Source organism: Anomaloglossus baeobatrachus, chromosome 3 (assembly GCF_048569485.1).
Source record: "Anomaloglossus baeobatrachus isolate aAnoBae1 chromosome 3, aAnoBae1.hap1, whole genome shotgun sequence".
NCBI lineage: Eukaryota > Metazoa > Chordata > Amphibia > Anura > Aromobatidae > Anomaloglossus > Anomaloglossus baeobatrachus.
The window spans coordinates 363,912,568-363,924,681 of record NC_134355.1 but is presented as its reverse complement, the minus strand read 5'-3'; positions in this window follow the sequence as shown (position 1 = coordinate 363,924,681).

Below are 12,114 nucleotides of genomic sequence, written 5' to 3'. Positions count from 1 at the left end.
AACCCTGCATGGGTCATAACAAGCACTAAAAGAAGGCTACTAAACCCCATCAGAATAGGATGGAGACACCAATTAAATGACTTTTTTATTTTGATAAGTCATTTAACTGGTGTCTCCATCCTATTCTGATAGGGTTTAATATCCTTCTATTGGTGTTTGTTATGGCCTGTGTAGGGTTTTGTCTTAATCATCCATGGTTCAAAAGGTCCCAATTCAAATTGGTGGCATCTACGAAGAAACTGCATTCCTTGAGAATCATATACACAGTCTCAGCAAAGACAGGCTGCAGTTTTCTTGATCAAAACTCAAAAGCCTCATAGTAGTCCAGTCAAAATACGGTTTGACCCGGAACAAATTCCAAGAAAGCGTTTAATAATTTTAATTTTTTTTTACTATTATATGTGGGGAACAACATATTAAAAGTTTTCCAAAAATTGATCACCACAAAGGTCCTAACTTTGACGTCATAAGACGATGACAGCCATTTCACTAAAAATAACGAATATTTCCCTATTTCAAAGCTGTAGCTGTAGGTTACAGAAGAGTTTGCATTTTTTATACTATATATTTTCATATAATTTTTAGACAAAGTTTTATACTAACTAAATGGACAGGCGAGGTCATGACTTCATCAATGACGTCATGACATACATGTAAATTTCTAGAAATTATAGAATTAATACACAGTGCATTTTAAGACCTACTTCATCACTGAATAACCGTGTCAGGTCAATAGTCACTATTTTCATCATCACCTATGAGAACTCGTTCTATCAGTCAGCGTAGGGATAATCAACAATCTATTTACAATTTGCCATTGGCAACTAAAGCCCTAAACTAACGAATGATCTGATTAATTAATATATAACTTTTAATTCATTATTTAAGATCATTAGGACAAACTAGTTAAAAACGCTGAACACCGTGGTCTGTCTTCAGTTGATATAGGTGATCATTCTACCAAGGAAAATCTCTTATTCAGACTGACTGAATGTCTATAAGTGGTCTCTATATCATTTCTATTGTGAATGACCACTGGTGTTCGCTAGTTAAAATGTAACAGACAATAGCCTCCCCAACATGTTTCACCACACTGGCGTCATCAGGGGGCTGAGGCTAATACTGACTTACTTTGTATTACAGGAACTTTTATAGTCTTGGCTATGAACTGACATCAATATTGGCCAATAAAAATCAGCGTTGTTTGGTAAGGAGAGGTCAAAACACCTATGATATTGAGAGGAGTATACTTTCTTTTCAGATCAGGCAGACTGATTCGTTCTTTAGTATATATGGAACACTGCACTCTCATAGAATTGAAAAAAATATCAACAAATTCGTTTTTGTGCCAAAATTTATCAATTAATATTTTTTCATATATTTAATTAATTAGTAGACAGACTGAGTGAAAAGGGGACGTTTCGGCCCAAATACAGGCCTTCTTCACGCCAATACACACTAGGAAATGTAAAAACAAACAATAATCAATATTTACATTATGATACAATATCAACATAAATACACAACATACATATAGAATACGTATACAAACATATAGAGATTTTAATGTCAGTGTTGAATATATTCGAAGGACAGTAATATAAAATACATGCTAGCAGTTTGTCATGTAGAGATTTAGAAAAGGCAACATGATGGTATGTGTGAGAGATATAGCATACCTCAGATGCTGAGAGATGGGTTATTCAGGTTCTGTACGTGCAGAAAAAGAGAGGGTTTTTTTGTTCTAGAGGAACACCACTTAAATCATTAACTCTTTCATTAGGAGTCTTAATGAACAAGTCCTATGGAAAAGGAATATACATAAGAGGTCATATATATGTATATGTTTCTGGTGTAACACTGTGTAAGCATTTTTACCTTTTTGGTATTTGTGTGAGGTTTCACAAAATCAATAATTCGAATCTTTATAACCCAGGTTATCAAAAACTTATTATTCTTTTCTTGTGGTCCCTTAATAGAATTGAAAATTTCAAGATTAGAGGTAGAATTTCTTTTATCACTGAGTTTTCGCATGAGTTGTATGTCATAAATACCTTGGATACTAGTATAATCAATATGGTAGTAGCTGGAGCAATATAGAAGTCCATGTAGGTTGAACCATCAAGAATAATCATACAATATGTGTTCTACGAAAGAAGAGGGACAAGGATGACTCCGTATGCCTTATTTTTATGTAATAAAAATTCTGGGTGGCATATAATGTGAAGAATACCTTATTGGCGCTATCATGGAGGCCTATTCTGCCCTTTCTTATAAACACCTGGGATAGTTTTATGGCTTGCAGACCCTAAAGAATTGGGGGTAAATGATCAGGTGATCTGGGGATTACATTTAATTATATGACTACCCACTGTATTACTTTTTGTTATTACCTTGGAACTATGGTGTACATCAGGAGTCATGTATTGTAAAGAATTATAGACATCACTGTGGAGCTTGTTATTAGCTGAAATGATGACAGTCACAGTTACAACAGGTAAAATTCGTGTATAGTTGAAAGTAAGATCTCATGGAATACTACATATTACCTGCACATTCCCGGTTCAGTATTAGTACAATGCAGTGGGTAATGAGTTCCTCTAGAATAGAGAAGGATAGTGTCCAGTTACCATAGTTGTAAGCAGAGAGATGGTGTGCCCGGAGAATCTGATAAGTAACATACCTCGTTGCCGTCTTCCCAGACTGTGGCCAGTTGTGCTGTGTCACCCGGTTTGCAGGCTATTTAGCACTGTAAACCGGAAGTAGCGTCGGACGCCAGCGCATGCGCAGTAGCGATCCGCGCTTCCATTAGGAGATGTATGGTATCGTGCAGCGTGTAATAGAGACGCCCGCGCATGCGCAGTGGGTGTTTTTACGCACTTAGACGAAAAACAGTGCTGGGAAGACGTACAGTGTGATAGAAAGTAGTTGCCTGAACCGTTGTAATATGGTAAATAGCAGAATGGTTAGATAGAGTTCGGATGAGACTGGGGAGCGTACAAAAGAAGGGGTTCTAGGAGATATATAGAATTTAGGCATGTTTTTGCAGGAGAACGTGGTGGTACTGAAACGCTTATACAGACATATATATAATCATATATATATAAAATTAACCATGAGTGATAGAATCGGAGGGGGGAAGAAACAGTGGGAAGAATATACTAGGCTTTTAAGAAATCTATAGATTAAAAGACATTTCTAAGGAAAACGATACATCAATTCCAATCAAAGGTGATAGAGCATATATCCTCATGGTAAATATATAGCAACATATAGTCCATCTTATTCATATTATTCATAGAAAAAACCTAGAAAAATTTTTTCGGGTTAAAGGCAACACAGTAAGGGTCCCAATATGTTAAATAGAAATAAGACTATAGTAATAAGACTATATAGGGTGTTGATTTATACGTTACCAACTACCAGTGGGTGCATGATGGAAGAGGAAAAGGTGATATTTCCTAGGTTTTCTGGAAAAAATATATCAAGACATAGTTAGTGTGGTCCTAAAATTAAAACCTAAAGACTTGATTCAAAATATATTTATGTTAATGGCCAGTCGATTTCCCTGTTTAGACCTTTTGGTGTTAGAGTTTGTAATTTGTGTATCCAAAAACTTTCCCGTTTCTTCAGGAGTTCTATATGATTGCCTCCCCGTCTGGGTCTATGCACCTTGTCGATAACCTGATAGCGTAATTGCGCTACACTGTGCTTTGCCTCATGAAAGTGGTAAAGGATGGGGAGCCATAGTTTACCGCATCTAATCGTGGATTTATGGCTCGCTATTCTATCGCCCACATGTTGAATAGTTTCTCCCACATACAATAATCCACATGGGCATTTGATAATATACACAACAAAATTACTCTCACATGTAAAATATTCTTTCATTGGAAAACTCTTCCCCGATCTAGGGTGTGTAAAATGGTCACCCTTTATCACATTGGAGCAAGATGCGCAACTAAGACAGGGGAATGTGCCGGTGCATCTTGGTGTTAGCAGTGTTTGTGTAATGCTCTTCTCGCTACCAATATCAGCCTTAATTAGAGAATCTCTGATGTTTTGAGGTCTTCTTTTGCACATTAGAGGTGGAAGTAGAAATGATGTAATTTCTGGATACGCTTTTTTAAGTAAGGGCCAATGGCGGTTAATTATGTTGTAAATCTTTGGCATGGACGGGTGATGGGTATGTACAAATGGTATCCTCTCTACTGTTGTTTCATCTTTCTCTGAAGTAATGGATGATAGTACCTTTTCTCTCTCAACTTTTAGTAGGGTTTCTGGATAATCACGTTCACGGAACCTTTGTGTCATCTCCTCAAGTCTCTGATTTCTCGTGGTTTCCTCTGAGACTATTCTGGTGACTCTTTTAAATTGTGACCTGGGCAAACTGTTCTTGGTGGATTTTGGATGGCAGCTAGTGTATAGTAGCATGCAGTTACGGTCAGTTGGCAAGGAGATGTCACTAGTCTCTTGGCTTTTGACAGTCACATTAACAATATATGGCCCGAATTAAAATTTACGCTCAACCAACACCAGAATGAAATCAATTTTCTTGACACTTGCATAAAGAAAGATGAGACAGGTCAACTATCCTCCGATCTTTATCGGAAACCCACTGACCGTAACTGCATGCTACTATACACTAGCTGCCATCCAAAATCCACCAAGAACAGTTTGCCCAGGTCACAATTTAAAAGAGTCACCAGAATAGTCTCAGAGGAAATCACGAGAAATCAGAGACTTGAGGAGATGACACAAAGGTTCCGTGAACGTGATTATCCAGAAACCCTACTAAAAGTTGAGAGAGAAAAGGTACTATCATCCATTCCTTCAGAGAAAGATGAAACAACAGTAGAGAGGATACCATTTGTACATACCCATAACCCGTCCATGCCAAATATTTACAACATAATTAACCGCCATTGGCCCTTACTTAAAAAAGCGTATCCAGAAATTACATAATTTCTACTTCCACCTCTAATGTGCAAAAGAAGACCTCAAAACATCAGAGATTCTCTAATTAAGGCTGATATTGGTAGCGAGAAGAGCATTACACAAACACTGCTAACACCAAGACGCATCGGCACATTCCCCTGTCTTAGTTGCGCATCTTGCTCCAATGTGATAAAGGGTGACCATTTTACACACCCTAGATCGGGGAAGAGTTTTCCAATCAAAGAATATTTTACATGTGAGAGTAATTTTGTTGTGTATATTATCAAATGCCCATGTGGATTATTGTATGTGGGAGAAACTATTCAACATGTGGGCGATAGAATAGCGAGAAATAAATCCACGATTAGATGCGGTAAACTATGGCTCCCCATCCCTTACCACTTTCATGAGGCAAAGCACAGTGTAGCGCAATTACGCTATCAGGTTATCGACAAGGTGCATAGACCCAGACGGGGAGGCAACCATATAGAACTCCTGAAGAAACGGGAAAGTTTTTGGATACACAAATTACAAACTCTAACACCAAAAGGTCTAAACAGGGAAATCGACTGGCCATTAACATAAATATATTTTGAATCAAGTCTTTAGGTTTTAATTTTAGGACCACACTAACTATGTCTTGATATATTTTTTCCAGAAAACCTAGGAAATATCACCTTTTCCTCTTCCATCATGCACCCACTGGTAGTTGGTAACGTATAAATCAAAACCCTATATAGTCTTATTACTATAGTCTTATTTCTATTTAACATATTGGGACCCTTACTGTGTTGCCTTTAACCCAAAAAAAAATTTCTAGGTTTTTTCTATGAATAATATGAATAAGATGGACTATATGTTGCTATATATTTACCATGAGGATATATGCTCTATCACCTTTGATTGGAATTGATGTATCGCTTTCCTTAGAAATGTCTTTTAATCTATAGATTTCTTAAAAGCCTAGTATATTCTTCCCACTGTTTCTTCCCCCCTCCGATTCTATCACTCATGGTAATTTTTTTATAAGCATTATAAGCATTTCAGTACCACCACGTTCTCCTGCAAAAACATGCCTAAATTCTATATATCTCCTAGAACCCCTTCTTTTGTACGCTCCCCAGTCTCATCCGAACTCTATCTAACCATTCTGCTATTTACCATATTACAACGGTTCAGGCAACTACTTTCTATCACAACGTACGTCTTCCCAGCACTGTTTTTCGTCTAAGTGCGTAAAAACACCCACTGCGCATGCGCGGGCGTCTCTATTACACGCTGCACGATACCATACATCTCCTAATAGAAGCGCGGATCGCTACTGCGCATGCGCTGGCGTCCGACGCTACTTCCGGTTTACAGTGCTAAATAGCCTGCAAACCGGGTGACACAGCACAACTGGCCACAGTCTGGGAAGACGGCAACGAGGTATGTTACTTATCAGATTCTCCGTGCACACCATCTCTCTGCTTACAACTATGGTAACTGGACACTATCCTTCTCTATTCTAGAGGAACTCATTACCCACTGCATTGTACTAATACTGAACCGGGAATGTCCAGGTAATATGTAGTATTCCATGAGATCTTACTTTCAACTATACACGAATTTTACCTGTTGTAACTGTGACTGTTATCATTTCAGCTAATAACAAGCTCCACAGTGATGTCTATAATTCTTTACAATACATGACTCCTGATGTACACCATAGTTCCAAGGTAATAACAAAAAGTAATACAGTGGGTAGTCATATAATTAAATGTAATCCCCAGATCACCTGATCATTTACCCCCAATTCTTTAGGGTCTGCAAGCCATAAAACTATCCCAGGTGTTTATAAGAAAGGGCAGAATAGGCCTCCATGATAGCGCCAATAAGGTATTCTTCACATTATATGCCACCCAGAATTTTTATTACATAAAAATAAGGCATACGGAGTCATCCTTGTCCCTCTTCTTTCGTAGAACACATATTGTATGATTATTCTTGATGGTTCAACCTGCATGGACTTCTATATTGCTCCAGCTACTACCATATTGATTATACTAGTATCCAAGGTATTTATGACATACAACCCATGCGAAAACTCAGTGATAAAAGAAATTCTACCTCTAATCTTGAAATTTTCAATTCTATTAAGGGACCACAAGAAAAGAATAATAAGTTTTTGATAACCTGGGTTATAAAGATTCGAATTATTGATTTTGTGAAACCTCACACAAATACCAAAAAGGTAAAAATGCTTACACAGTGTTACACCAGAAACATATACATATATATGACCTCTTATGTATATTCCTTTTCCATAGGACTTGTTCATTAAGACTCCTAATGAAAGAGTTAATGATTTAAGTGGTGTTCCTCTAGAACAAAAAAAACCCCTCTCTTTTTCTGCACGTACAGAACCTGAATAACCCATCTCTCAGCATCTGAGGTATGCTATATCTCTCACACATACCATCATGTTGCCTTTTCTAAATCTCTACATGACGAACTGCTAGCATGTATTTTATATTACTGTCCTTCGAATATATTCAACACTGACATGAAAATCTCTATATGTTTGTATATGTATTCTATATGTATGTTGTGTATTTATGTTGATATTGTATCATAATGTAAATATTGATTATTGTTTGTTTTTACATTTCCTAGTGTGTATTGGCGTGAAGAAGGCCTGTAATTGGGCCGAAACGTCCCCTTTTCACTCAGTCTGTCTACTAATTAATTAAATATATGAAAAAATATTAATTGATAAATTTTTGCACAAAAACGAATTTGTTGATATTTTTTTCAATTCTATGAGAGTGCAGTGTTCCATATATACTGTAGTTCGGACCTCGGTCCCCTCACTAGCACCTCAATCCTTCCTCCCCATTAGGGCAGAGTGCACACCATTTACTTTAAACTGATTCGTTCTTTAGACTGTCTGTCATAGCACTGCTCATGTATTGGGTATGTTCACTGCTCACATGTTTCCCGCTTATATAACATAGTCCAATCATAATATCTGAATCACATCCAATGGATGAGCCCCTACCACAACTCTGGGAATCATATCCGGGTTGCCACTGCTGACATCATCACATTTACATCGGGTTAATTATTGCATGGAGGTAAAAACTGTCACTACATAAAACCATTAGATAAATGCCGTATATGTAAATGCCGTATATGTAAAACGTTCATTCAGGCCATTTGGGTTCATACAGTTTAATCTAAAGATCCACCTCGCCTCCTCTTTAAGCAGGAGCTTGTCCAGATTTCCTTTTCTCGCACCCAACCGGACTTGTGTAATACCTCAGAATTTTAATTCTAGGGGATTTTCACTATGACAATATCTCATGTGTCTAGAGAGTGATGTATCATTTTTGGTATTGATTGTACTTATATGTTTGGAGATCCTTCTCCGAAATTCCTGAATTGTTTTTCCTACATATAGTTTTCGGCACATTGCTCCATATATCACCCCTTTCGACTTACAATTGATTTTATCTTTTATAATATATGTTCGATTATCTAGTGGATTGATAAATTCTCTCAGTCTAGTTAGGTAGCAGCAGAAAGAACAACTTCCGCAGGGATTAGAACCTTCCTGTAATTTTGATAGCCAATCCCTAACGAGATTCCCTCTAGACTGAGCAAAATGACTATGAGTCAGAGATTCTCTCAAATTTTTCCCCCTACGATATGTAATATTTGGGGTAACTCCAATTACCGATTTCAAATCGGGGTCAGCTCTTAAAATGGACCAATATTTTTTCAGAGTTTTATAAAGCTCTGTAGAGCATTCATCATAAGTGCCTATGACCCTTACTGGTGAATTCTCAGTTTTCTTCTGGCTTTTAGTCAGGAGGTCATCACGACTCATTCCTTTTGTCCTGTTGAAGGCTTTATGGAGAACCTTTTTTGGGTAACCTCTCGCAATAAAGAATCTAAATAGTCTGCCACATTCTATCCCAAAAGTCTTATCATCAGAGCAATTTCTACGGGCTCTCATGTATTGTCCCACTGGGATCCCCGCTTTCAGTGGGGTGCTAGCTATCCCAATGCAACAAATTATTTGTTGCAGTCAGTTTTCTATAGGTGCTTGTCTGTATATTACCATCCTCATCAATAGTGATCATTAGATCTAAGAAATTGATGGTTTTATTTCCAATTTCATGGGTAAAGAACATTCCAATCTTATTATTATTCAAAATTGTAACAAAATCCTGAAAAATGTCTACTTCACACTCCCATAGGATAAGTACATCATCGATGTACCTACCCCAAAATAAAACGTGACTAGTGTAGAAACTCAGATCCTCAAAAAACCCTATATCATCAGATATACTTTTGCAATTTATTTATTTTTAAGGTGGTGGGAGGATGTTTTTGTTTTTCCGAGGATCTGAGTTTCTCCACTAGTCACATTTTATTTTGGGGTAGGTAGTGATAGCTTTTTACCTCCATGCAATAAAACGTTGCTTTTGTACAATAAAGAAATACATAAAGAATATTTGGACATTTTGTTATGCATCTACTATGTAGGACCTAGAAGGACAGATAATGTAGATTTTTTCATTTTTCTTGGCCTATTAGAATAGACATCAGTATGTATAGAGGATTGAACTATGAATATATGGATAGACTAAAATTCACTTGTCTAAGAGGAGTGATGATTGTACTAAAAGAAATCAAATTAATGTATTTATATTTACTTTGAGCAAACTATACAATGATAACAAGAAAGAGGGGAGGATATATATAGAAAGCCATCTCCGACGATTCTATCTATAATACTTCATCTACTCCACTAATATAGAATATATAATAGCTTGGTAAATGTTATGTTTGATATGGCAAGACAATCTCTAAATCTCTATCTAGCAACTCAGATGTAAAATTACCCCATCTGAGTGTAAAGGCCCCGTCACACAAACATCGCTGCTAACGAACAACTTTTGTGACGTAGCAGCGATGTTGCTAGTGATGTCGCTGTGTGTGACATCCAGCAACAACCTGGCCCCTGCTGTGAGGTCGTTGGTTGTTGCTGAATGTCCTGGACCATTTTTTAGTTGTTGTTGTCCCGCTGTGAAGCACAGATCGCTGTGTGTGACAGCAACAACTAAATGTGCAGGCAGCAGGAGGCGGCTTCTGCGGAGGCTGGTAACCACAGTAAACATCGGGTAACCAAGAAGCCCTGTCCTTGGTTACCCGATATTTACCTTTGTTACCAGCCTCCGCCGCTCTCACTGTCAGTGCCGGCTCCTGCTCTGTGCACATGTAGCTGCAGGACACATCGGGTTAATTAACCCGATCTGTGCTGTAGCTAGGAGAGCAAGGAGCCAGCGCTAAGCAGTGTGCGCTTCTCCCTGCTCTGTGCACATTTAGCTGCAGTACACATCGGGTAATTAACCCGATGTGTGCTGTAACTAGGAGAGCAAGAAGCCAGCGCTAAGCAGTGTGCGCTGCTCCCTGCTCTCTGCACATTTAGCTGCAGCACACATCGGGTAATTAACCCGATGTGTGCTGTAACTAGGAGAGCAGGGAGCCAGCGCTCAGTGTGCGCTGCTCCCTGCTCTCTGCACGTGTAGCTGCGTGCGCTGGTAACCAAGGTAAATATCGGGTTGGTTACCCGATATTTACCTTAGTTACCAAGCGCAGCATCTTCCACGCGGCGCTGCTGGCTGGGGGCTGGTCACTGGTTGCTGGTGAGCTCACCAGCAACTTGTGTAGCGACGCTCCAGCGATCCCTGCCAGGTCAGGTTGCTGGTGAGATCGCTGGAGCGTCGCAGTGTGACATCTCACCAGCAACCTCCTAGCAACTTACCAGCGATCCCTATCGTTGTTGGGATCGCTGGTAAGTTGTTTAGTGTGACTGGACCTTAAGTGCGGACACATGTGCGATCTGTAAACTCATTCTTTTAGTGTCTAAGTATGGACGCACGCGTGGTAAAAAATGATCCTTCCTGAGTTTAAGTACGAACGCACACGCAGTATATAAAATTATTATCCCTGAGTCTAAGTGCAGACGCATGCGCGATCTGTAAATCTATCCTCTTAGAGTCTAAGTATAGATGCACGCGCGGTATAAAATTATTTCTTCTGAGTCTAAGTACGGACGCATGCGCGATCTGTAAAGTTATCCTAAATAAGTCTAAGTGCGGACGCATCTGCGTCAGAATTAACCCGACGTAAATGTGATGATGTCAGTAGTGGCAACCCGGATATGATTCCCAGAGTTGGGGTAGGGGCTCATCCATTGGATGGGATTCAGATATTATGATTGGACTATGTTATATGAGCGGGAAACATGTGAGCAGTGAACATACCCAATACATGAGCAGTGGTATAACATACAGTCTAAAGAATGAATCAGTCTGCCTGATCTGAAAACAAAATATACTCCTCTCAATATCATAGGTGTTTTGACCTCTCCATACCAAACAACGCTGATTTTTATTGGCCAATATTGATGTCAGTTCATAGCCAAGACTATAAAAGGTCCTCTAAAACAGAGTAAGTCAGTATTAGCCTCAGCCCCCTGATGACGCCAGTGTGGTGAAACATGTTGGGGAGGCTATTGTCTGTTACATTTTAACTAGCGAACACCAGTGGTCATTCACAATAGAAATGATATAGAGACCACTTATAGACATTCAGTCAGTCTGAATAAGAGATTTTCCTTGGTAGAATAACCACCTATATCAACTGAAGACAGACCACGGTGTTCAGCGTTTTTAACTAGTTTGTCCTAACGATCTTAAATAATGAATTAAAAGTTATATATTAGTTAATCAGATCAGTCTATAGTTTAGGGCTTTAGTTGCCAATGGCAAATTGTAAATAGATTATTTTCATCATCAGACACTGCTTCCTTACTCATATTGTCACAATGCCCTTCTTGACATGGTCCGCATACCTGTGAACAGGCAAGTCCGTGTCTTTTGCAAGTGCACCGAAGTGTACTACAACCACGAGAACAATTGCATTGAATTATTTTCAGAAGTGTTTCTGGCGCGGGTGAAGTATCCATCATCACTGGAACTAGACTGTTCTGCAATTCCCATCCCCATTCAGTAGTGTCCATGGCCTCACCATTGTCCATCCAAAGCATCACTTGAAGGTAACTCCGAAGGGCATGATACTTCATTGCAGAGGAGGTCGGTGGCAGTCGTCAGGTGTAGCAAA